We start from the raw sequence: 25,210 nt of genomic DNA on the forward strand, positions 1-25,210 counted from the left end.
TGGGATCCCCTCCCCATTTTACCCAAATCTTTGCAAAATGATCAACAGACAAGGAACACACAGTGGCGTGCGCACCGTGTAAGGATCTGGAGTACGCATGCATGTGATTTGGTCAACACAGGGGCGTGGTGGGGGCCATAGGGTTTACAATCTTTGCATTCGAGGATTTCACAACCTAGTGAAGATATGAATAAACATATCAGCTGTATCAGCCCGTTTCTCCTAAGTGTGAGGAAATGGTCACAGTGGCTTTTGCCTGTAGAACATCAGTGGCAGCTGCCACCACCACACAACTGTTTACTGAGCGTCCACTGTGTGCAGAGACTGCTGTTAGCATTGCTCATTTCCAGACCATCCCAAGGTTACCGAGTTCCTCTTAACCTTTCCTTAGATTTGTGTACGCTGCATTTTATCCCCTGAGGCTCACAGCCCCTTGTCCAAGGGCAATTTGTTTGTAGCAGGAGGTGTTTGGAGGAGCAAGCAAACTCAAACCCAACAACCGTACTAACAACCACAAAAACCAACACAGCCCAACTCTGAGGAAAGGTCCCCTTGTTACGGCCACTTTCGAGACTTCATGGCTCCACTCAAGTCAAACAGTTCAAGTGGTTGAACTTAGAACTTGGACACAGAACCTTGTTTTCTGGAAGGAACTTGATCAGCTGTTTAAATGGTCATTGGGTAATACTGCAGAATAACAGCTGCAGACCCCTGGGCTTTTGACACTTATGACTGATGGAAAATGCCATTTGCACCCCTTGATTCACATGAAAAAAGCCCAGTGCAAAATTACAGCTGACGGGTTTGTTTTTCTTTCTGCCTTTTCTGACTGAATGGCATTTTAATTGAGGCATTCTTGTGGCACACAGGCAAGTAGCTTGGCTTCCTCTATATACTTTCCAGACCTGTCACTGAACTCATGAATGATTAAATATCCCCTTCAATCTGGGCCCCCTGAGAGCGGCACCCTAATTTCCCAAACTACTCTCCAACAGTTGGCAACTCCAGCCTTCCACTTGGTCTTTGAGTTGTCGGAGCAGGCAGTGTCAGAACTGGGGAGCTCAGAGTGACAATAGAAAAACCAGGCTTACAGACAGCAGCAAGTTCCTCAGTGGCTCCAGTGGGAACCCAGTTGGAGGAAGCTGGGTACCCCAGATGTCTATGTCTCTTGATCACTTCCCACTGTTGACATGGCACCACACTGGGTTTTTCCTACTTCTCTGGCTACGCCTGCTGCCCTCCTGGTGTTCTTCAGCCAACTCTGGAAAAAATTCTTAACCAGGAGTATGAGTTCTGTGGCAGACGTTGTTGGTCCCTAGGTGTGTCTGGTGGCTGTCACCCTTGGGGGCAATCTAATGGTTCCTTACTGCAAACATCTGCACTTCTTGAGGGTGCTCTCTGGCCATTGGACGCGGATGTTCTTGGGCCTGCAGGCGGTAAGAGTAGGGTGGAGAGTGAGTCCTATGTGACCAGAAGGGCCAGAGAGTTAATGCCCCTGGGGTGACCCTCAACCATTGAGGGTTGGGAGATGGTAGACAAATTCTCCAGCTTCCTTGCTGAGTGAGTGGGCAATTCTAGGGTGTGTTCCACAGAGTTTCTCAGAGGGGCTGCAGCAGAATTGAGCCCAACTTGCCCACTGATGTATCTTTTTCGGCTTTTCTCCCTTCCCTGCTCATTTTTCCACTCCTTCTCCATATTTTCTGAGATCACCACCCAAACAAACCTCTTGTACCCAAATCTTTGTCCGAGGGTCGGCTTCTGGAGGATCCCATACTAACTTCCTGAAATTTCATGCAAATTTTTGTTTAGAGTTGTGAATGTGAAGAGCCTTCATCAACTTTTTAAAAGGGTCTGTGACCCCAAAGAGGCCAAGAACCAGTACCTAACCTCTTTTCCCCAGGTCATCTCATCTTCTGAGATCCAGACAGAGACCCGGGTGCTTTCTGTGTGTATCCCACTGCAAGTCTCACAGCATCTCACACTTAAATGTCTGTTTCAGATGCTGTGCTGTGCCACCCAGCACCAGCCATTAGAACAGAAGGACCTACTCTCTCAGCTGCTGGGAAGGTTGTTAGCTGATGGCTCAGCTCTCAACTGTCTGCAGGAATTGCCTTCAGCTGAGTGGAGCCATATCACTCAAGGTTCAAAGCTTTCGCCTGGGGTAATCTGCATCCAACGGCTGGATGATGAAAGGGACAAAGTGCTGGCTCCCTTGCCCCAACTCAGGACAACTCTTGCAGGGCGCTCCCAGCTCCAGAGCTCCCCACGACTTTGGCTGAAGCCTCTGTCGAGACTGCATCACGGTCCAACTTCTCCCTCTGCCCCGTCTTGCTTCCTTCCCTTTCCCCCAGCAAGGGTCAATCCTGAGAGCACTTTCAAAGAAACTTCCTGCATTCTAACTTCCGAATAAGAGCCTGCTTCCAGGGCACGCAGATCTGTGACAATTCAGGAATCGTCTCTGCCTCTTCTCTTTCCTTACCCATCCCATGCAATCAATCCCTCAATCAATCAAAATTTGAGTCTTGTCGATTGTAACTTTGGAACATCTCTCGAATGCACCCATGTTCCCCCACTCCATTCTGATGCTTTCTTCTCAGTTATGGCCTGGATGTCTGAGACAGCCTCCTGACTGCTCTCAGACTCCTGCTTTGCTCCTCTCAAACACATTCTTCCTATTGCAAACAGAGCCATCTTTCTAAAGAGTAAATCTGGTCTCATCACTGACTTGCTTATAACCCTCCAGTGGCTCACTATTGTCCTGAAGATCAAGTTCTTGACATGACTTAGACTTTCAAGACCTCCATCCCCTATGGGTCCCTCCAGCCTCACGTCGCCCTTTATCCTGCCTTGTATGCACTGTGTGCCAGCCAAACTGGACTGCTTGCTGTTTCCCAAATTCACTACAACTTGGGGCCTTGGTGCCAGCTCCTCCCCCACTTACAGTTTTACTTCTCCACCTCCACCCAACATACGTGCACACACACAGGCCTATACCAAAATTGCTCCTTCTTAGATTTCTCCAGCCCCTCCTCCCCTCCCAGGGGCTTCCACGGCCCCACGTTGGTGTTCCACAATTGGAGCATGTCTTAAGTTGGATTTCCCAGAAGTAGGCGCTGAAGTGAGAATTCCTGGGAAAGCAGTGTACTAGGCTGTGTTTCCAAGAATAATCAGTAAGGAAGTGGGGAAACAGGAGCTAGAGGGAAGGAAGCCACGCCAGGGTGCATGATTAAGCCAAGTCCCCCAAAGGGTGGGTAAAATTCTTCTAGCACTAATTCCTATGTGTGGGTTTTCCCCCCACATCACCAAGCAACTCTCTGACACCAGCTGGGTGTCCTATAGTTCAACTCAGTTCTGACACTATCTACCCAGAGATAGCATCAGATCCCACAGGTTAAATGCTAGGTCCTACAAGATTGCCCCTCCACCCCGACTTCAGATACCAGTTGCAAGTCCAGGTTGTTGCCTGTGCTTCTGACCAACCGGCTATAAATCCGAAGTTCTCATGACCCCGTCCTTGGATTTGATTAATTTTCTAGAGTGGCTCACAGAACTCAGACACATTTTACTTGCCAGATCACTGATTTATTATAAAAGGATGTAACTTAGGAACAGCCAGACAGAAGCGATGTATAGGGCAAGGTGTGGGAAAGGGCAAGGAGCTTCCACGCCCTCTCTAGGTGCACCACTGTCCCCAAATCTCAACGTGCTCACCAACTTGGAAGCTCTCTGAAGCCTGTCCTTTTGGATGTTTATGGCGGTTTCATTACCTAGGCATGATTGATTAAATCATTGGCCATTGGTGATTGATTCACTCTCCAGCCCCCTCCCTCCATGGAGGTCAGAGGGTGGGACTGAAAGTTCCAGCCCTCTAATCATTGGTTGGTTCCCCTGGCAACCAGCCCCATCCTTAGGTGCAGTCCAAAAGTCACCTCATTAGCATGACAAAAGATAAATTCTAGGGGCTTTAGGAGCTCTGTTTCAGAAATGGGGACAAAGACCAAATATACATTTATTACAAATTACAATATCACAATAGATAACTTTGGCTCAACTCCAGAGGGGAGCTCTGAAGATGGCAAAAGCCACACCTCAGAACTGTCTCAAACAGGGGATGGAGGAGCTGGAGTAATTACACTTATTTATACTTTATACTTATGGAATATTTATACACCCATCTGTCTTTGGTTAAAGGGAGGGGGAAGGAAAGTTGCCAGGTACTTCTGGCTTTCTTTGATGCAAAATCAGGCTCCAGCAGCCTGGGGGCAGTCCTCTGACAAAGGGACACAAGTGATCTTGGTAGAAGTAAAAGTGCTTTGAGAGCAGGTGGGTGGAACTGGTAAAGAGGTCCAAGGGGATGTGGGCAGAGACTAGCCGGTATCTGCTATGGGACTCTTACCACACTGGGCTGTAATGGCCTGTTAACTGCCTGTAGCCCCTTGCCTCACTCCACGAGGCAGTGAGCTCCTTGCTGTCAGGGCCTATATGTTCATTGTGGTCAGCCTAGCACATAGCCAGTGCTCACTAGATGTTTGTTGAGTGAATGAATGAGTGGAGGAATGGATGAATGGGTGGCTGAATAGCATCCACCTCTAACAGTAGCCTTTGAAACAGGGACCTTCTACATTGAGAGTACTGGCAGATAGGTACAATTTTCCTACATTTGAAAATACCTTGTCCTCCTTGTGAGAGAGATGCTTATCATAGTTAGAAAAAGATGAGCTTCTTTGGCAGGGACCCGGGAGAGAGGTGTTTACTCTCCATGCCACTCACAAGCTTCACAGATGTCTCGCTTTCCCAGCTAGAGAAGCCTGGTGCCAGCAGGCAGCAGGAGCATCAGGCCTCACAACGAGAAAGCAACAGATAGCGCTGGAGGTCTTAGGTCTGAGAACAGCCAGGAGCCATGGTCTGTCAGCCCAGGAAGGGACTGTTGGAAATAAATCCACTACCCTCATTGTCGCATTTAACACCGAGGGTGAAAGGAGGCAATGTCCTTGTCCAAAGCCTCACTGACTGGCTGAAGCTCTCAGAGGGATGAGTGGCAGGGCCAGGTTCTCACCCAGGGCTGGAAGCCCCCACCGTTCCCCCTCCCCTACCCCATCACTTACTGCCACCCATTCACCAAACCTCCTGCCTTGTCCTCTGAATTCCTGCCCTTCCTCAAAACACTTTCTTCAATAATTTTTTTCAAAATAAACTTTATTGAGATATAATAAACATGAAGCAAAACGTGCCAATTCTAAACATCCAGTTCCAAGGGTTTTGTCAAATTTATGTACTCACGTGTGGTATGTGTTATCGCTACAGTCAAGATACAGAACGTTTATAATGACCTCCAAATTTCCCTTATGTCCATTTACAGCCAACCCCCCCAACCCCTGGCCCCAGGCAGCCATTGATTTGCTTTCTGTCTCTATGGATTAGTTTCACCTGTACTTGTGTCATATAAACAGACTCATACAGGGATTTTTGTGTGATTTTGTTGTCTAGTTTCCTTCATTTAGCATAATTATTTTGAGATTCATCCATGGTGTTACATGCCTTAGTAGTTTGTTCCTTTTTATTGCTAGGAGTATTTTCTTGTATGGATGTACCAAAATGTATTCCCCTAGCTCCCTGTTGATGGACATTTAGGTTGTTACTAGTCTTTGTCTATTATGAAGAAAGCTGCTATGGATGTTCTTATATAAGTCTTTGTGCAGATATCTGTTTTCATTTCTTTTGGGTAAATACTTAGAAACGGAATGGCTGAGTCATATGGTGGGTGTCTGCTTAATTTTATAGGAAACGGACAAACTGGTTTTTAAAGTGGCTGTATCATTTCACAGTCTCAGCAGCAATGTAGGGAAGTTCTACCTGCTCCACATCCTTGTCAACACTTAGTATTGTCAGACTTTTTATTTTTAGTCATTCTAATGGGTATGTAGTAATATCTTGTGGTTTTAATTTGCATTTTAGTGACATTGAGTACTTTTTCATATACTTATTGGCCATTTCTATTTGTCTTTGGGGAAGTATCTGTTAAAATAGTTTGCCCATTTTTCGCTTGACTTGCTTGTCTTATTATTGAGTTGTAAGAGTTCTATATTCTGGATACCAGTCTTTGTGATATGTATATTGCAAATATTTTCTCCAAGTTTGTGGCTTGCTTTTTCATTTTCTTAAAGGTATCATTTGTGAGCCAAAGTTTTACATTTTGATGAAGTCCATTACCTTTTTTTTTTGTAGTTCATTCTTTCTTGTTGTTATGTTTATCTACAAATTTTTGCCTACTCCAATGTCACAAAGATGTTTTTATTTTTCTCTAGTACTTTTATTATTTTAGCTTTTATATCTACGTCTATGATCCATTGTTGAAGCCTTTTAATCCACCCAAACTCGGAGGGGATTTCCATGATGGTGGCTGAGGAGCTGATTCCATACACTGCTAGGTGCAGGGGTGACAACTTGCCAATAGGGTTTGTCTCCTCTTAGGTCCTTAGTGCACTTGGAGTCAACCTTCAGTAGCCCAAGTGTCATGTGCTTGGAGATGTAGAACTGCAGAGTGGCATTTAATGAGTTGTTCTCAGAAATGGTGCAGAGCACTGGCTGTGTGAATGTAGGGCAGTCGTTTGACCTTTCTGAGACTTTACTTTCATCTGTAAAATGGGGATAATGAAACCTCTCGTCCTGGGCAGTTGCCATCACGCAGTGAGAGAGTGTATATAAGAAAGTGGGCAGCAGGGTCTGACCCACGGAGGCCCTCACCGAGGAGGAGCTCCTCTCGCTTCTGCTGCTGTTGTGGCCGTGTTGCCTCAGCATTATTTGAATGCCACACAGATGGCCTGGCCTGGGGTTTTATAAAACTGTGCTGATGGCATGTGTTGATGGCTGTCTGCGAGCCCATTTGAACCTTTTTAAAAATAGGTCCCTGCTATATTTGGCAGGTCACCAGTCTGGTATGAAGGGACTTTCAGGGCCATGCTGATGAAGCAGCTGAGCATGGCTCAGGAGTGGCCACCAGTGAGCTATGAGTCAGGACACCTTTGGCAGGCCTCTTGCCATATTTACAAAATGAGTCTGTGAGAACTTTCTGTTTAATCTCGGGAGAAGGGACAGATGGGGATTATGGGAAGGCCTGACTCTTTGCCCTGACAGATTACGTGGTCACATCATCTCCTCCCCAGCCTTCCGCAAAGTCAGAGACTGTGCCCCTAAGTGTAATTTGAGGAAACAGGGCAGAAGTGCTGATGGATATATTTTAAGGCTTGTAGTTTTATGCTCTGGACTCACTTTCCTTTTAAACTTTACCTGTGAAGTTGAATACACCCTCTTTCCAGAACTGCTCTAATACTGGAGAACCAGTATTCAGTTCCAGAACTGCTTTTTTTTTCCCTTTTTTGTGAGGAAGATTGGCTCTGAGCAAACATCTGTTGCCAATCTTCCTCTTTTTGCTTGAGGAAGATTGTCACTGAGCTAACATCTGTGCCAATCTCCCTCTATTTTTTTATGTGGGATGCTGCCACAGTGTGGCTTGACGAGTGGTGTTAGCTCCGTGCCTGGGAACCAAACCTGCAAACCCTGGGCCTCCGAAATGGAGCACATGAACTTAACCACTATGCCACTGGGTCGGCCCCCATAACTGCTTTTAATACTAGAAATTCTGATTGGGTGCCTGCTTTAGTTAGTCCTGTGTACATGATGACAACACACAAACCCATTAGTCAAGTTATGTCACCCTCTGTGCCACAGTTTTCTCATCTGTAAAATGGGGATAATAATAATGCCTTATACATTTGTGTGAGGATTAAATTGGCTACCACAAACAAAGTGATTGAAGAGTGCCAGGCACATGGTAATAAACTCGGTAAGCACGATCTATTATTATTGTTTTATTCCACTTGAAATTACATTTTTTTCCCCCTCTGCAAGTATGTGTGCACACACATCAAGTATCTGGGTGAGTGTTTGGGAGGGTCTTATCCGCACTTTACATTTTTCCCTTGATCAACAAAGTGTCTATTTGGAAGTCCTTAAGTAGAGGGCGATTAGCAATTAACAATAGCCAAGATTCCTCTTAACCTTTATTTAATGTACTGAAATTCTCCTTGCTTCAATGGCATTTTGTGGCTTCCCCCCTCCTCCCCCAAGCAATTTCTTGAGAGTTCCGGGAAGTTTGGGCTGAGTATATCATAGAAACACCCACTCCCGTCGTATCCTGGGGAAAAGCACCTCTCAGCATTCTCGGCACTGTACGTTCTCACACTGTGTGCTCGCTCCTGCCCCTGCCCCCTTCCCTCCATCTGGTCACCCAAGCCTAGCCCTCCTCCTCCTCCTCATTCTCTAAAGTGTTGTGCAAACCATCATCCCATCAAAGTAGTTGGAGAAGTGGGATAAGTTTCAGTGTATGATGAGGGTGGAGTGGGGAAGCAGGAGGCAGGTGGTTTAGCTCCAAAGTGTTGGGGAAAAGGAAGAGAGGAGAGGCTGGGGTGTTAGAGCTCTCACCCCACACTGAGTACAGGAAAACATGCTCACTGTGAAGAGCGGTACCAGGGTCTCAACCAGAGTTCTCTTACCCTAGAGTGGTGAAGACAAAGGCTGCCACCCCACCCTGGTTTAGAAGCCACAGATCTCTCCTCAAACACAAAGATGCCCAGCAGGATTGGCTTTATGGTCCTGCGACCAGCACAGTTGTAGCATAGAGCCCCACGCTCAAAAGGGCCTCATGCATGGAGTTCAATGCTCTGTAGTTGCTATCTTGAAATTCTTAATAATTTGATCATTGACTTTGTATTTTGTAAATGGAGTTCAATGGCATAATGGAACACAATGGTGCTGGGAGCTTGAAGCATCAGCTCACTGTGGTTCTGCCTCCTGCTGCCTCCTTGCTTCCCCAGGACAGATTCTTGACTGATGGCTGCCCTGCTCCCATACTGTGACCACTGCCACTTCTGCCCTCAGTTCTTGTCAGGAGCCTAGGTACAGGTGCAGGAAGGATTGAGGACAGGAGTATGTGCCCTGCCCATCTTGGTGTGGAGCATAGCTGTGGCCACCTCTGCCCTAGGTTTGCAGAGTGACTGAGCAGGGGTAGGCTACGGGTCAGGGTGATGGGTTCATGGGAAGAAGAGATGCCTGGTTCAACTTCCCTGTCCTTGGCTGGGGCACAGCGTGTTGGTGCCACATTAGTGGGATGGGGGAACTTGGCAGTCAGTGAGCCAGCCACACGCATGCACACACGCATGTACCAAGTCACAAGATGGGGCCCTTCGGCCACCTGTCAGGGGCTGCATTCCCCCACAGCTACCCTTGTTCCCAAGAGAGTGTGACATTAAATAGCAAATACAAAATGCCAGGACAGGTCAAGAGAAAGAGTGCCGAAGAAAGGAAAAAGCTTTGTATTTTAGGATCTTTAAAAGAACTTTTTTTTCCTGCTCTTGAGCAAGGAGCCCTGCATTTTCACTTGTCACTGGGCCCCACAAATTATGTACCCAGTCCTGGTGCCCAGGTTTAAGCAGTATCCAGCTGTTTGGGGTTCACTCTTTTGCCAGGTTCCAGCTGATGGAGAGGGAGAGAAGAGCATGGCTGAAGTGCTCCCATTGTCTGAAGTTGCCAAATGGGGAGGGCTGCACGTCACTTCTATTCACAGTTCGTTTGCCAGAGCTCGGTGTCATAGCCGTATTTAACTGCAAGGGAGAAAAGATCTAGTGAGCGGGATGTCCAGGGGGAAGAAGTAAATGCCAATGTTGGTGAGCACTGGGTGTCGCTGCCAAACCCCCCAAACATGCTTCTCCTCTTGGTAATGACACCATCATTTATCTAATCATGGAGGCCAGTCAGCTCACAGGCCCTTGTCCCTTGTCACTTTATGGCCAATGCCTTCTAAAGCCCTGATAGTTTTATCTTTGCACCTTTCTTTGATCTGTCCACTTCTCTTGATCCCCACCTCCACCATCCTGGTCGAAGTTCTCGCAGTCCCTCAGTAATTTCTAAACAGTTTGACTGTGCATCTCTATGATTAACAAATTGTGAGCACAGGCCTCATATATAGGTACTTCTGTTTAGGAATAACATCCATGCCCCAATGCTTTTCTGAATTTTAGATATTAGCAAAGCTTAATTTCTTTCTATTTTTTTTTAAAACAATCTAGTTTCGTATTTTCTCTCATACCTTAATCAATGACCATCTTGTGCATTTCCTGGGATATGAGCCCCTCACATTGACGATCAATGGCCTAGATGCCTACAATAGACTTCAGGTTGTCCGTTTGCTTTCACTCTTACCCTCATGCATCTCCCTCATCTAATTTCTTCCCTGTTGCCGTCCATTCACCCCTATGCAGATAGTTATTGAGAGACCACTGGGTACCAGGCACTGTTCTTGGCAATGAGATACTCAGGACTCAGAAAGTTCCTGCTCCACTCGGAGCTTCTTCTAGTGGAGGTGGGTGGGAGACAGAAATAAACAAAATAAATGTGGCAGGTACTGGTGAGTGCTCTAAAGACAAATAAAGCAGGGAAAGGGGATAGTGACTAGGGGTAGGAGTGGCAGAGTGCTATGTTAGAAAAGGCTTTGCTGAAGAGGTGACATTTGAGTCCCAAATGAATTGACGTTGAGAGCCACACAGCAATCTGGGAAGGCAAACACTCTGCAGTGGGAACACGCTCAGCTTGGGCATGCAACAGCGGAGACGAGCGGACTGGAGCAGAGTAAGCAAGAGGGAAGTGGCAGGAGAGGGGACTGGGGAGAGCGGCAGGGGCCATTTCCTGCAGGGCCTTGTAGACCATGGTACATGTGTTGTGTTCTGAGGATGATGGGAAAGCACTGGAGTTTTGAGTAGAGGGAGGGCGTGATCAGTCTTATACTTTAGAAGGATCACTATGGCTGTCGTGTGGAGAACAGACTGGAGGTGGGGCGAGGGAGGAAACAGGGAGGCCGCTTGGGAAGAGACTTTAGAAATCAAGTGAGAAGTGATAGTAGGGTGGATTAGGCTAGTGGCAGCAGGAGTTGGAAAGTGGTCAGATTTGAGCTGTATTTTGAGGGTAGGGTCAATTCTGATAACGTCTCTCTTATGCTCAAAACATTTTGATGGTTTCCTAACTCTTGGGATAAAGTCCAAAATCATTAACAAAGTGTATAGGGCCCCCCCAGGGCCCAGCTCTTATCCACCTCTCCACTGGGCACTGCATTCCCTCTCAGGGTCTTTATTCTAGCCCTTATTGTTATTTCTCAACCTACATACTACTCCCTTCACCTGCAATGTTCTCTCCCTTCCCCTGGTAAATTCTTATTCTTTTTCAGATCCCATCTCAACCATCAGTCCCTCAGAGGACAGTTCTCCGACCTCCCTTACTACTAGGCGGCACCTCTCTGGCCTTCCTAATGCCTCTGTCCCAGCAACCACGCCCTCACCCATTCTTCTTAGGGCTCCTTTACATTCCTTTGTATGATTGTGTGACCCTCTGTCTCCCCTCGTGGGCTGCAAGCTTCAAGAGGGCCAGGACTCTATTGCTTTTGTTATTGTGCCTCTTGCCCCAATGTGGTGCGCAACACATGGGAAACTCAGTAACTACTGTTGAACCAAGATGCAAATGAGGAGTACAGACGGAAGAAAGAGGGAGGCTTCTTCAGGAGCTCACATGAATCACTGCTATGGAGACTCTGCCAAAAGAGCTCAGGGAAGAGGAAGCCCTTTCAAGGGCACTCATTCTAGCAATTGGATTGGTGCAGGCTTGTGCCCTAATACTGGGTATAAGGTGGGGCTGCAATCTCATTTGAAGTCACAAGCTAACAAAGGCCTGTGGCATACATTGTAACTTGTGTTTTACTTGTATCTCGACTCGCGTGGGAATGGAAGAAGAAAATTATTCATTCTTCCTTCCACTGCCTTATCAAACATGATTTCTCAGATAGCTCTTTTTTACTCCTGGATGAAATCTCAGGCAGGTCCCATAGGTTTTCAATCCCCTTCAGCCTCAAGTGCAATCTAATTTCAGTAAATAAAATGTCCCATCCAGTCTAGCCTGAAAACTTCAATCTTTTATTCAATTTCAAGCACCTTCCCTCTGCATCCCCAATGCCATCCTGTCTCTGACTGCGACGTGTACAAGGGGAAAGAGAGAGGCACAGTTGATGTCCTCTGTTCCCTCGTTTTTTCCTTTCACTGCCACTCCCAGGCTTTACCTGCCATTTTCAGTCCTTCCATAGTTGGTACATAGGACGGGGAAGAGGGCAGGGCAGGGAACCCCTCACTAGACTGGTGCAGCTATTACTGGCCAGGGAATGTGCCAGGTGTGGAGAATGTTCAAAGCTGACTCTTATTTTGGCAGCTCTCCTGGCCCCTCAGGGACTTTGCATTACTGGTAATCTCTCACTGGCAAGGCTTCCGATGAGGGTGAGCGTCCTCTGGCTGTCTTCTCCCTCAGCCCCCTGACTTTGGTACAGTCCATCTCTTGATGGAGTCAACTGCCCTCCCTACAAGTGGTCCTCGTGGGCAGAGAGCCCTCTCAGAACCGCTCAGTCTAGATCCCTTCTAGGGTTCACATCTGGCTCAGGGGAAATGTGCAAGCATACCAGACCCTTCTAACACTGGAAGGGCTAGTAGTTCCCAGAGTAGCCACCTATCTTTATGCTGCTTCCGGGGCAACTGGTCAGCCTCAGGCCCACACCTTCATACTTCTTCAGCGGGGAGTCTTTACCACCTGGTTTAAGATGAAGAGAAAGTATCCATTTCCCTCACTCACAGAGGTGTGGGGCACCAGAACTCCAACCACTCTCTCCCCACCTTCAAATTCTAATGAATCACTTGGCTTCTCTTATACGGCCTTGAGTTGGGTAATGGGCAGGGTGACCTTGTAATTTATCATCCAGACAAGGTCATCTTTTATTTTTTGGTTTGTAGTTTTTTTTTACTTTATGTAAACTTTATATTGAAGTGTAACACTCACACAGCAAAATGGACAAATCACGAGTGTACAGCTTGATGAATTTGCACATGATGAAATGAGCTACCTGTATAACCAACACAGATGAAAAAGAAAAAAAAAACAACCAGAACATTCCCACCACCTCAGTAGCCCCTTCGTGTTCCTGCTAGTCATTACCCTTTCCTTAAGCGTAACCACTAATCCTGACTTCTAGGCCTACAGATTTATTTTGCAAGCCAGGAAAATTGTAAGAGTGAAAGGGGGCATGTCCTTGTCCTTGTCCATGTCCCCCAAAATGGCTGCCATTAATTCCCTCTCTTCCTGTAAACACAAGCTATGTCTCCATTAAGAGGAGGTAACCATGCTTACACTCCCTTGAATCTGGGCTGATTTATGACTACTTTGATCAATTGCAGATTGCAAGTATTATGCTTTGCCAGTTGTGGGTCTAACCTTTAAGAGGCCTGGCAGTTTCTAATTCCAGCCTTGACCCTGAGCCTCCATCAAAGAAGTTCAGGCTATTCTGCTGGAGAGAAAGACCACGCAGAGGAGCACTGGGATGCCAGATATGTGAGTGAAGAAACTTCTGTTGAATAATCAGCCCAGTGAAGCCTTCAGATGACTTCTGCCTCAGCTGCCATCTAACTACAAATGCTGGGATTCTCACCCTTGGATCTTGAAGCAGAAAGACTCTTTGGTCCCCAGCTCCTAGAACCCCTCCAGCGCAGGCAATGTGAGTCCCTAGAGCAGGATTCCTCACTGACTCCTCCCCAGGTGTCTTCTGCCTCCTTCAATAAGCCTTGACTCATTTGATCTGCAGAGCTTTGGCATGGAGACCACTCTGTGTTTCTCCCATGCAGCAAAGAGGCAAGTCTTGTTGACTGATGGCAATTAACCATAACAAGGATGCCTCAATTGTAACATGGACACGGAATATAGGATATCGTCTGTTCGGAAGCAGACAAAAGTCATCCAAATGACGGACTCTGGTGTGAAGCTCAGTGATGCCAGGCTTTTGCAGAGATTCAGGAGCAGCTTTTATGAGGTTAAGTGTCATGTCATGGGAGAAGGACAAATAACGAGTGCCTGCTCGCTCTGCTCTGGACCCACCCTACTTCCCCTCCACCCTCCCAAAGCAAATAGCTGATGGGCTGCCAGGCAAATGCCCCCAGAGTACTCAAGGACAGAGGGAACTAAGGAAGGCTTAGCCAAGGCTGCGTGGGAACCAATGGTGTAGTCCTTCCTACCCACCCCTTGGGGAAGAGCCGTTTCTTCTTTCTGCAAATTAAGGGCGTGTCTTTTACTTTTAGGCTGTAATGTGAGGTAACAACATCTCTACGTTTTACTGCCAATTTTTCTCTTGGAATTGAGGCTGCTTCTGGCATAACTTTTTTTTTCAAAATTGCATAAAAAATACAGGCTGATTGTAAGAGAAATACGTCAATAGAGACAGGATATCAGCAGTTATTGGGATCTATCCTTCCATTCTGTCAGGTCTGGGATGTCATATCAATCTCTATTCGCTCTTAGTATTGACATTCTGAATCCATGAGCATATCACTTGGAACTTTCTTTTATTTGAACTACAGAACTTATCGTTTATCAATATTTACATGCTGGCAGAATGTGGCTGTAACAGGTCATATGCTAGGAGGGGAGCAATTCACATCCAAAGTTCACTTAGCATTTTATCACTGGTTTTGCTTTCTATAAGGCAAATGAATACTTTGCCCGCACTGCATCAATGATTTGAAATTTTGTGATTGCTCAGGGTGCCTGTTGTATACATGTATATTTGTACTCTATGGTATGTTTCAACTATTTTCCTATTATCTGAAGTAATTCCATCTGAACCTTATCTGGAAGACACGCCAGAATTGTGAAGAACATGGAAGAAAGGAGAGGAAAATGAATGAAAAGCATTTCAATTCTTGGGGCCAGCCCGGTTATATAGTGGTTAAATTCTCGCACTCTGCTTTGGCAGCCCGGGGTTCACAGGTTCGGATCCCAGGTGTGGACCTGCACAGCACTCATCAAGCCATGCTGTGGCAGCATCCCACGTGCAAAATGGAGGAAGACTGGCACAGATGTTAGCTCAGAGCTGATCTTCCTCAAATCAAAAAGAGGAAGATTGGCAACAGATGTTACCTCCAGGCCAATCTTTCTCAGCAAAAAAAAGTGTTTCAATTATCTGTTGCTATGTAGTAAACCACTATGAAATTTAGTGGCTTAAAACAATGATTTATTATATGTTATGATTCTGTGGGTTGGCTGGACTTAGCTGGGCAGTTCTGCTCTTCATGGTGAAGTCACTCACGTGGCTGCATCCTGCTAATGGCAGGGTCGGAGCTGTCAGTTTGGATGCCTTGGTTCTTCTCCATGTGGCCCCTTCATGTTATTAGCTTGGACTTCCTTACAGCAAGAGGGTCTCAGGAAAGAGCAGGAAAGTAGTAGAAGGTGCCACCTTCTTAAGGTGTCAGCCCAGTACTGCAAAATCAAACTATTAATTCTACAGCATGTTATTGGTCAAAACAAGCCACAAGGCCAGCATAAGATTCAAGGGCAGGAGAAATCGATTCCACTTCTAAATGAAAGGAACAGTCCATGAAGGTTTGGAGGAATTATTGATAGCCATCTTTAGTGGTAGTTTACCAACGACAAGAAAAGGAAAATATAAGGAAAATGGAGAAAGAAATTGAAAAAAAAAACCCCACAAAAATTAAAGAAAGAAAATGCAAGAACCTAATAGAGATATCCTTCAAATATTTATTCACTCCTGTGTGTATTCCCAACATTTAGCATAGTGTCTGGCACATAGAAGGCTCTTAGTTAATGTTTGTTAAATGAATAAACTTGATAAAGCTTCTGTGGCAGAGAATGGCTAATTATTCACCAAACTGATTTCTCTTCTTTCTGGGAACATAGACAGACTTCACTTGCCAGCCTTCCTTGTGGTTAGGAATGGCCTGTGAGTCCTAGGTGATGGAAATTAAGTGGAAGCACCATTTCCAGGTCTGACACATAGAGACCTCTCCGATGGTATCCTTCATGCTCTTTCCCCCTTCTGTATTCCTGGGATGGAGACAACCTCCAGGATGACCTCAGAAGCCATTTTGAAGGTAGTTAAGCAACAAGATGGAAGGAGCCTGGGTCCCTAAATCACCGCCTTGAGGAGACCCACCTGATTAGGAATACCTGCATTGCATGGTCATATGAGCACTAAATAAGCTGGTTTGTGTTAAGCCGGTGAAATTTTAGATTTTATTTTACACAGCAGCCAGTGTTATTTGAACTAACTAATCTCTATCTGCCAACTCTCCTACCATTTCAAGGCTATAATAAAGTTCAAATTCCTTAGAACTGATGTTGTAAGCTCTGGTTGGTATAGTGAAAAGTGTACTTAGACCCGCACTGGGGTAGACACACTTCTAAATGGCCCCCAGTGATTCCTGCCTCTTAGAATTCAGATCTTTGTATAATCCTCTTCCCTTGAATGTGGACTGGACGTAATGACTTGTTTCTAACCAACAGAATATGCCAAAGATGATAGGAGGTCAGATCCATGATTAGGTTACGAAAGATTCTGACTTTCCTTTGGCTAGCAGACTCTCTTGCTGGCTTTCATAAAGCAAACTGCCATCTTGGAGATGACCATGTGGCAAGGCATTGAGGATGGCTTCCACCCAACAACTAGTAAGGAACTGAGGCCCTCAGTCCAACAACTCTCAAGGGACTGGAGCCCCCTAAGAACCACATAAATGAGTTTGGAAATGGATCCTTCTCCAGTTGAACCTTCAGATGACACTACAGCCTCAGCCAATATCTTTTTTTTTTTTGAGGAAGATTAGCCCTGAGCTAACTACTGCCAGTCCTCCTCTTTTTGCTGAGGAAGCCTGGCCCTGAGCTGACATCCATGCCCATCTTCCTCTACTTTATACGTGGGACGCCTACCACAGCATGGTGTGCCAAGTGGTGCCATGTCCACAACCAGGATCCGAACCGGCCAACCCCAGGCCACGGAGAAGCAGAACATGTGTACTTAACTACTGCACCACCGAGCTGGCCCCCTCAGCCAATATCTTGATTGCAGGCTTGTGAGAGACCCTGAGATATAGGACTCAACTAAGCTGTGCTCAGATTCCTGACCTACAGAAACTGGGAGATTTTGAATGTCTGTTGTTTTAAATTTCTAAAATTCAGGGTAATTTGTTGTGCAATAGACAACTAATAATACACTCACATACCTGGGTTTTAATATGGAGTTTACCCACAATCTATTAACACTGATAACCTTCTAGTTTCAAGTAGATAATCTTAGAGACAAATACATGTTGAAGTGTTTCTGGCACTCATTTGCATTTTTAACCATGAACTTCTGGAAAAATTGCCCTATCATACCACTCTGGTTGCCTAATCTACTATTTACTGGGAAGACATTACTACACGATTGTTTAAAATCTATTTAGTTTTGTGTTTGAAATTGTTGCAGAAAAAAGTCTGTAAGAAGAGAAACAGGGAGAGGTAAACAGAACTAAAACATGGGTGTTGTGTTCCAAATGACCCAGGCTGTAGAAATCTGGAACATTCTACATCCATCTGAAATGCAGAAAACCAACAGATGCTCAAAGAATAACAGGGAAACTCTAGGAACGTTATTTGTGCCTTCATCCTCATCAACAGCCTATTTTCAGAAGATGAGATAAGGTTTGTGGAAAGAGCATGGAGCAGCTGGAGGCGAAAGAGAGAAAAAGAGAAGTAAACACATTTGGAAGGTCTGGCAGCAACAGGTTCGCAATCCTTTAAAACAACTACTGACTGAAGCTGGGGAGAAGCTAACTCTGCTGGATGGAACTTGTTTTCATATTGGACTTGAAAATTAGGTGTTTAAAAAGCAGATTTAAAGCCTGCTGTACTTCTGGATGTTCCCTCCCTGATCCTGGCATTTGATTGGGAAACCTTGATTTACCTTTCTGCACTTAACTATCCTCATCTAAATAAAAGGATTAAGCTAGTTGAACTTTACAGTCTATGGCTGCCCTAAAGTTTTATTACTCAATGACTCTTATGGTGGAAATTTCAGTCCAGAAGGAAAACCCATTTAGAAGTTTCTTTAAAGGGAGAAAGATGGCTGATTGGAGAAAAACTTTATAATTAACTTGAATGATGATGCTGTAGGGCAAGTTGAAATTATTCTAGCTGATGAGGATTCACCTTAACTGTGCTTTCAATACGGCCCTGGTATTATTCTTGTCTGGCTAAGCAAAGGGGAACTTTTCCTGTTCTGACAGCTGAGCCTAGTCCTAAGAAAAGATCAACTGGAATCAGCCTCTTCCCCAGTGACTCGACATTTCTCAAGCGCTGAGTCACTTGGAAGAGACTGAGGGTGCTGAAAATATCCAGTCCACCAGGCTTTGGAATATCAAAGTCTCTTCTTAATTTGACACTCATCTATGAGCAGATCCCAACATGAGTTCTCCTTCTAAAGGGATTTTGTTGAGGTGTCTGTTGGCATTCTTTTTATCACAGTACCCATGCTCCTTTAAAAAACAAACTCATCAGCACACTATTTTATTTTTCCCCTCAGTCTGGGTTCGACCTCTCCCAACAGCCCATATTCACCTGATATTTAGACCTATAAAACTCTTTTATTATCTACATTCAGTTGGTTAACAAGTATCTAACTATTCACTTTACTCGAGGACTCGTTCTTATTTCTCTTCTCTCTTCACTCAGCATACTTGCCATGACTCGTTTTATCCCAAGGTTGCATTTACAATCTCTATGCAGATATCTCCTAAATGCACCTCTCCTGTCACATGTTAAATTGTACCTCCCCTTGAGTCCAGACTCCTCAAATTCAACAGGCCTCAGGGCGGAATTCATCATCTTCCTATTCAAGCTCCTCTCCTTGACTTCTCTAATTTGGTTAATGGCACCATCAATTGACCAGGATGTCACCCAAGACTCTCCCTTCTCCTTTACTCTCTATAGCCACTTACCATATTCTGGCAATTTTTCTTTTAACCATTTCTTGTATCTATCACCTCCCCTTAGCTCACATTGTTCCTTGCTTCCACTCTTATCATCTCTGACCTATAACATTGCAGTGGACCCTTGGACTTCCCCAGGCCACATAACCCCAGGATGAGAGTAAAAATCAGGGCCAGAATATCTGTCACAAAACTGTCCTCCTCTTGCCTCGCCCCTAATCATCTGTTGCAATTCCAGATCCCCTCAGATGGGTTCTGAATGGTTTTGATATTCTCCAGGGGATGTTTCACATGCATTCTGGGAACCAGTCTTCTTGGCTACTACACAAGAGCAGACATTTTCCTATTCTACTTTGGCTTGCTCTAAAGATATGCATTGTCATCATTGTCAAAAGCAGCAGATACCTCACTGCTGCCAGTGTCCACCAATGCCCACTGAGGCCACTGAGGTGTGGCCATTGCTGCCGATGCCAGAACCGAGGGCATTGTAACCCATCCCTGTGGGGATTGTGGACACTGGTGCTGCTGGAGGCCAAGTTCTTGCTGCCAAGTGGGTATTTGTGCTAGTGAACTGGATCGTTTTTAAGATTTTATTTGTTTCTTATTGTAGCCCTCTTACCTTACGACTTGGTTGTGAATCCATGAGGTCTGAGACAGAAGGCAATCTGAATGACAAATTGATCTTTTCTTAGAATCCTTGCCCTTCTCTTACAAATTTATCTTATTGCCTCTAAATAAACATGATACATCTATTGTTTTTTCCCCTTAAGGAGAGTTATTTCTCAGAATGCACTTCAATCCCCCAGATGTATCTTAGGTCAAGCAGTCCCACCTCCCTCCCCCAGCCCTCTAAGAAAGCAGGCCTGAACCAGGGGAAGAACACAGTGTATGCAGGAGCGGGTTGCTGAGGGCTAATAAAACAAACCACAATAATTTTCTGTGAGGATTTTTCAGATAAGGACAATAAACTTATTGACCAAGCAGCAAAAAAGGAAGAAAAAAACGCTTTGGAAGGCTTTAGGACACCAATTCACTCCCCACACTGTTGTCAGAGTCATTGTCCTAAAAAGCAAAACAGCCCATTTTAAAACTTCCCTGACTAAAATCTTCAGTAGTTTCCCAATGCCTAAAGAACAGTCTAACGTCTTCAACAAAGCATGTAAAACTCTTCAGAAGCTAGTCATCGCCTCCGTCTCCGACATTGCCCGTGAAGCCAGAAAAAGTTCCCCAAAGTCAACCAGCTCCTGATCATTGTGTGTTTGCCCATAAACCACCTGCAACATAGCAAAGACGTTCAGAGCACGGGCTACAGGTTCAGATCCTTAAAGATTCAAGTCCCGCCGCAGCCTTGACCAGCTGTGTCGTTTTAAGAAAGTTACTTAACCTCTCTAAGCCTCAATCTACACATCTGTAAAATGGGGATAATAGTAGTGCCCATGTTGTGGAGTTGTGGTCAGGAATAAAGGAATTACAAGTATTTTCAATTTACCTCCTCTCGTGCCTCATAGGGAGAAAGAACCTATTGCCTGCTTTGCTGCTGAGGCCTTTGGCAGCCGCTCAGGGTCAGGACGAGTGGGAAGGAGAATGGGAGCACTATTTGTGAGCACAGATGAGGTAGGGAGAAGAAGAGAGAGAAAGAAAGTAAGACAAACCAGCATGGGGACAGGGGCTAGAAGGCGGAGGGAGAGAGAAAAGAGAAAAAGTCAAACAGACAGATTTTGGAAAGAGCAGTGTGTGGAGGAGATTTTAATTAGTCTTCCTGTATGTTTCATGATAAAATTCCTCCCTCATCAGCATCTCAAGAGATTTTTGCTGCTTTAAAAGGCTTTTGGTAATTAGATTTTTGTTTCTTTTGGATATGCTGAGACAGAGATTGGCCTCAAGGCAACCCAATTTTATTTGGGTTACACTTAAAACAATCAGGTTACTCAGGGCTACAGGGTAAATGACCAGCCTCTCTCCAGGGGAGCCAAATTATGATGGAGGTGAATATAATACATATCATTTTCTCATTCAGCAGTTTCAGGAGTTGTCTTTATCTTTGAATGTAAGAATTCAGGATTAGAGCCAGACTACCTGCGTTCAGATCCTCACTCTTCCACTTACCAGCTGTGAAAATGTGAACAAAGTATTCAGACTCTTTGTGTCTCAATTTCTTCATCTGTAAAATGGAAAAATAATAGCTTCTCCCACAAAGGATTGTTGTGGCAATTAAATGAGTTAAAACATTTAAAGAGCTTAGAACAGTTCTTACTGTGTAGTAAACATGCCACAAAAGTTAGCAATGTTGGTATTTTCAGTTATTTTCCAAAATAGATAACTCAGTTCAGATAATACAAAAGACACTCATAGCTTTTATATAGATATAGATATTTATATATTCATTAATACATATATGTATACACAAATCTGTATATACATATATGCATATGTATATGTATGTATATATAGAGAGAGAGGGAGAGAGAGAGAGATGGGTGATACTTTAGTAATTAACCCCAAGAGATATTTCCAACATTTGTTTATTCATTCATTCATTCAGCTGATATTTGTGGCACCCCTACTACGATCCTGGCTAAAAAGGCAAGACACTAAAGACGTGCTTACCAAGTGTTGCAGTTGCTGAGGCCAGCACCATCTCAGACCCTAGAAGACGGCTGGTGATGTTAACAGAAAAACAACGATCTGGGGAGAAGGTGAAGTGAGCTGATTTGCCCAGAGCCGTATGTTTTACCAGCACAATTTTGAATACAGCAGGTCAATCCACTAGTCCTTTCTTCTCTCTCTGCTTCTCTACCTGTGCAATGGAAATGATCACAGCAGCCTCATAATGGGATTGTGAGGATTTGGGAGTTAAATAGGAACTCTTGCTAGCTCAAAGATCGTCCTCTATGTTCCATAAAACAGCCTTGATTCTAGGGCACAGGGATAATGACAGAGAGTACATTTTCTATGAGCCTTGCATAGGTGTTATAGTCGCGTCTGGTTTTCAATTAGCACTCAATCAGGAGTGCCCTTGGAACTCCCCTGGCTGGTTCTGTAGTTCATGTGAGCTCTGTTAGGGGACAGGAAGGTACAGTTAAAACTCAAAGGTGAGGACAAGTAAACAGGGCCGAGAGTTCTGCAAACTATTGCTGTATGGAGGGCCAGCCACTTTATTAATGTGTATATGGAAGAAACCAGATCAGATGGTCCTCTGACACATGAGCCTTTTGTTTATTAGCATCCTGTCTCTTGGCGTGTTTGTAAAAATATATGTGAGAGCCACGGGTGCTCAGAATTTATGACTCTGCAGGGTTAGATCTATGTCCACTCCCAGCCCTGGTTCACTGGGAATCAGGCTCATCCCTACGATAGCAAAGTTGGGGGATGAAAAATGAGAGCTATCTTTATAAAATCTTGACTGTGGCATCTTTCTGAAAAGATTGCATCCGGGAGAGCACAACCAACACTGCTTTTGCAATTTCACGCCCGTAATGGGTGTGTTGTATGGGGAAGGGTGGCAGGGGCAGTGTTTGCTTCCAAGTGGTAGTGATAGTGAAACAAACTCATGGTCTCTCCCTGGTTTCAATCAACCCTCCCACCATTGCCATTTGTCTTCCTAAAACAAAAATCTCATGTGTCATTGCCTTGCGTATGAACCTTTGATGGCTCCTGTTTGCTTTTGGAGTTAGAATTTCTTCATATGGCTCAGCACAGCCTGCCCTTCTGATGTCATCTCCTGGCATACCCCCTTACACACTCCATAATCTAACTAGCTAGGATGATTCGGGATTAAATGAGGCAGTCCCCATGGTGGCTCAGATTGTAGGCTTTAGATCCAGATTCTGGCTTTGAATCCAGGATCTCACTAGTTGTGTAGTCTCAGATAAGTTACTTACCCTTCTGTGCTTCAGTTTGCCCATCTATAAAATAGGGGACATAATATCATAAGGCGTCTGTGGACAGTAAATGAATTGATACAGAGTATGTAAAGCAGTGCCTGACACATAGCAAATATCATGGAAGATTGGGTAGCATTATTATTATTTATGTTGATCTGAATGTGGCATTCTCTTTGACACCTCTGTGCCTTTGTACGTGCAGTTTCCGTAGCCTGTAATGCCCTCTCCCTCTTCTATGCCTAAGGCTAACACCTTCAACACCTCTCTCAAGTGTCATAACTTCTTTGCCTCTCTCTTTGCATCTCCCACTGTCTGACACAGCACAGCAGATTATTGCAGCTTTTTAGAAACAAGTCTTTCTCCCCCTATAAGATTGTGACTTTCCTGAGGGCAATGGTTATCTTCATTTTTATTTATTTACTTATTTATTATTTTTTGCTGAAGAAGATTAGCCCTGAGATAACATCCACGCCAGGCTTCCTCTACTTTATATGTGGGTTGCTGCTACAGCATGGCTGACATGTAGTATAGGTCTGCACCTGGGATCTGAATGAGCCAACCCAGGCTGCTGAAGTGGAGTGCACTGAACTTAATTACTAGGCCATGGGGCCTAGTTATCTTCATTTTTGTTATCTCTAGGTTCCAGAAGTTTTGGTGTGAAACAGGCCTCAGAAATTATTGATGGATCCACAAAAATATTTGTATAAAAATGTTCATAGCAGCGTTATTCATAATAGCCAAAACGTGAAAACAATGCAAATGTCTGTCAACTGATGAATGGACAAACAAATGTGGTATATTTATCTCATAGAATATTACTCACACATAAAAAGGAATGAAGGATTGACACATTACAATATGGATGAAACTTGAGGGCATTATTCTAAGTGAAAGAAGCCAGACACTAAAGACCACATATTGTATGATTCCATTTGTATATTATAAAAAATGTCAAGAATAGGCAAATCTACAGAGACAGAGAGTAGATGAGTAGTTTCTTAGAGCCAGGGGAAGAGATGGAAGGATGGGGAGGTATAGTTGAAGGCTGTTGAGTTTCCTTTTGGAGTGATGAAAATGTTCTGAAATTGATTGTGATGATTGCACAAATCTGAATACGTGAAAAACCACTGAATTGTGCACTTTAAAATGGGCAGATTGTATAATATGTGAATTATGTGTCAATAAAGCTGTTACCAAAAAAAAAGAAAGAAGTATTGCTTGAATGAGTGGGTGAATGAGGGGGAGCCATTTTGTGTTTGCGTTGAGTGTAAACACATCCAAGAGCCAAATCTCAAGTCGCTGCCTCCCTGAGTGGGCCAGTGTGAAGGTTCCTTGCCTTCCTGGCTTCTTGCTGCCACGTACCCTCTGCTCAAGCACTTGCTTTCCAGCTTGCTTCCCTTGGCTCCTCACTGCCTTCCAGTCTCCCCTCTTCCTTCCTACTTAGATTTTCTTTTCCTCCTTCTCATGCAACCAGCTCCTTGGGACAGTTTACTGAGACTGTGAAAGGGCTGGGGGCTTCCTGGGGAAACTGGATCGTGAGAGCCGAAAGGGACCCTAGAAGCATCCTTTTGTGAAAACACTGTTTTTCAGATAAAGAAGTAGAAGCTTAGAGGGGTCAAGGATGTTGCTTAACCTCACACACTGAGTTGGTGCTGGAACTGAAATTAGAATCCGGGTCTTCCGTTCAGCTGTTTGGTACAATTCCCACCACACTGCCTGCCTTTCTCACCTCCTGGGTACCTAACACCAGGCCAGAATGATCCAGAAGCCAAAACAGGTGAAACTAATGAGGATCTCAAACCACATACTGAATGGCTCGCTACCTATCAAGGCACTTTCTGTTCATTCTCTTCTAAGAATATTCCAGATAAAGCTAGCATCTCATAACATGGAATTCTAAGAGATTTTACAAATTTCTTTTTTTGCGCTTTAGTTTTATTAGTATGGAATACATGATATAGCAGAGAGACCACAGGATTGGGAGTCTGGGGAGCTGGACCTCAGTACTCTTTCTGTCATTCACTGGTTTTGTGACTTGAGCAAGATATTTAACCGCTCGGGGCCTCACTTCTCTCACTGTAAAACTAGGGGTTGGGTTAGATTATTTCTTTGCTCCTTCCCACCTCTCTCCATAGTTCTCTAATTTGATCATGGTGGGTTGAAATAAAAAGACTATCAGCTAAGACTTAGAGCTCTTTACAATGTGGAGATTTTCTTCCAGAGATGCTTGTGGTAATTGAATCCGACCAGTATGAACAGTTCTTCAACAGCATATGAATGCAGGAGTAATTGAAGCAGTATTTTTTGTTCAATCTGAGTATCATTATGCTATTTGGGGACATGATTGCTATGATAATAAGGGAATTAGAATCAAGACACTGAAATGAAGGCAAGAGATATACCAGATACTTTCATCTCTCATTTGAACTCCCACAA

The 25,210-nt window shown here is 44.7% G+C and overlaps 1 long non-coding RNA gene across 1 annotated transcript in view; it reads left to right on the plus strand.

Annotated features, from left to right (window-relative positions):
* LOC102148413 (uncharacterized) overlaps positions 1–23,982 on the plus strand; it is a 47,249-nt gene extending 23,267 nt beyond the window's left edge. The window contains exon 4 of the long non-coding RNA XR_002805363.2: positions 21,433–23,982. This is a non-coding gene — a long non-coding RNA (uncharacterized lncRNA). The remainder of the gene's footprint in view (positions 1–21,432) is intronic.
* Positions 23,983–25,210: the final 1,228 nt, after the last annotated feature.

This window comes from Equus caballus, chromosome X (assembly GCF_041296265.1).
Source record: "Equus caballus isolate H_3958 breed thoroughbred chromosome X, TB-T2T, whole genome shotgun sequence".
In the NCBI taxonomy this organism is placed as follows: Eukaryota; Metazoa; Chordata; class Mammalia; order Perissodactyla; family Equidae; genus Equus; species Equus caballus.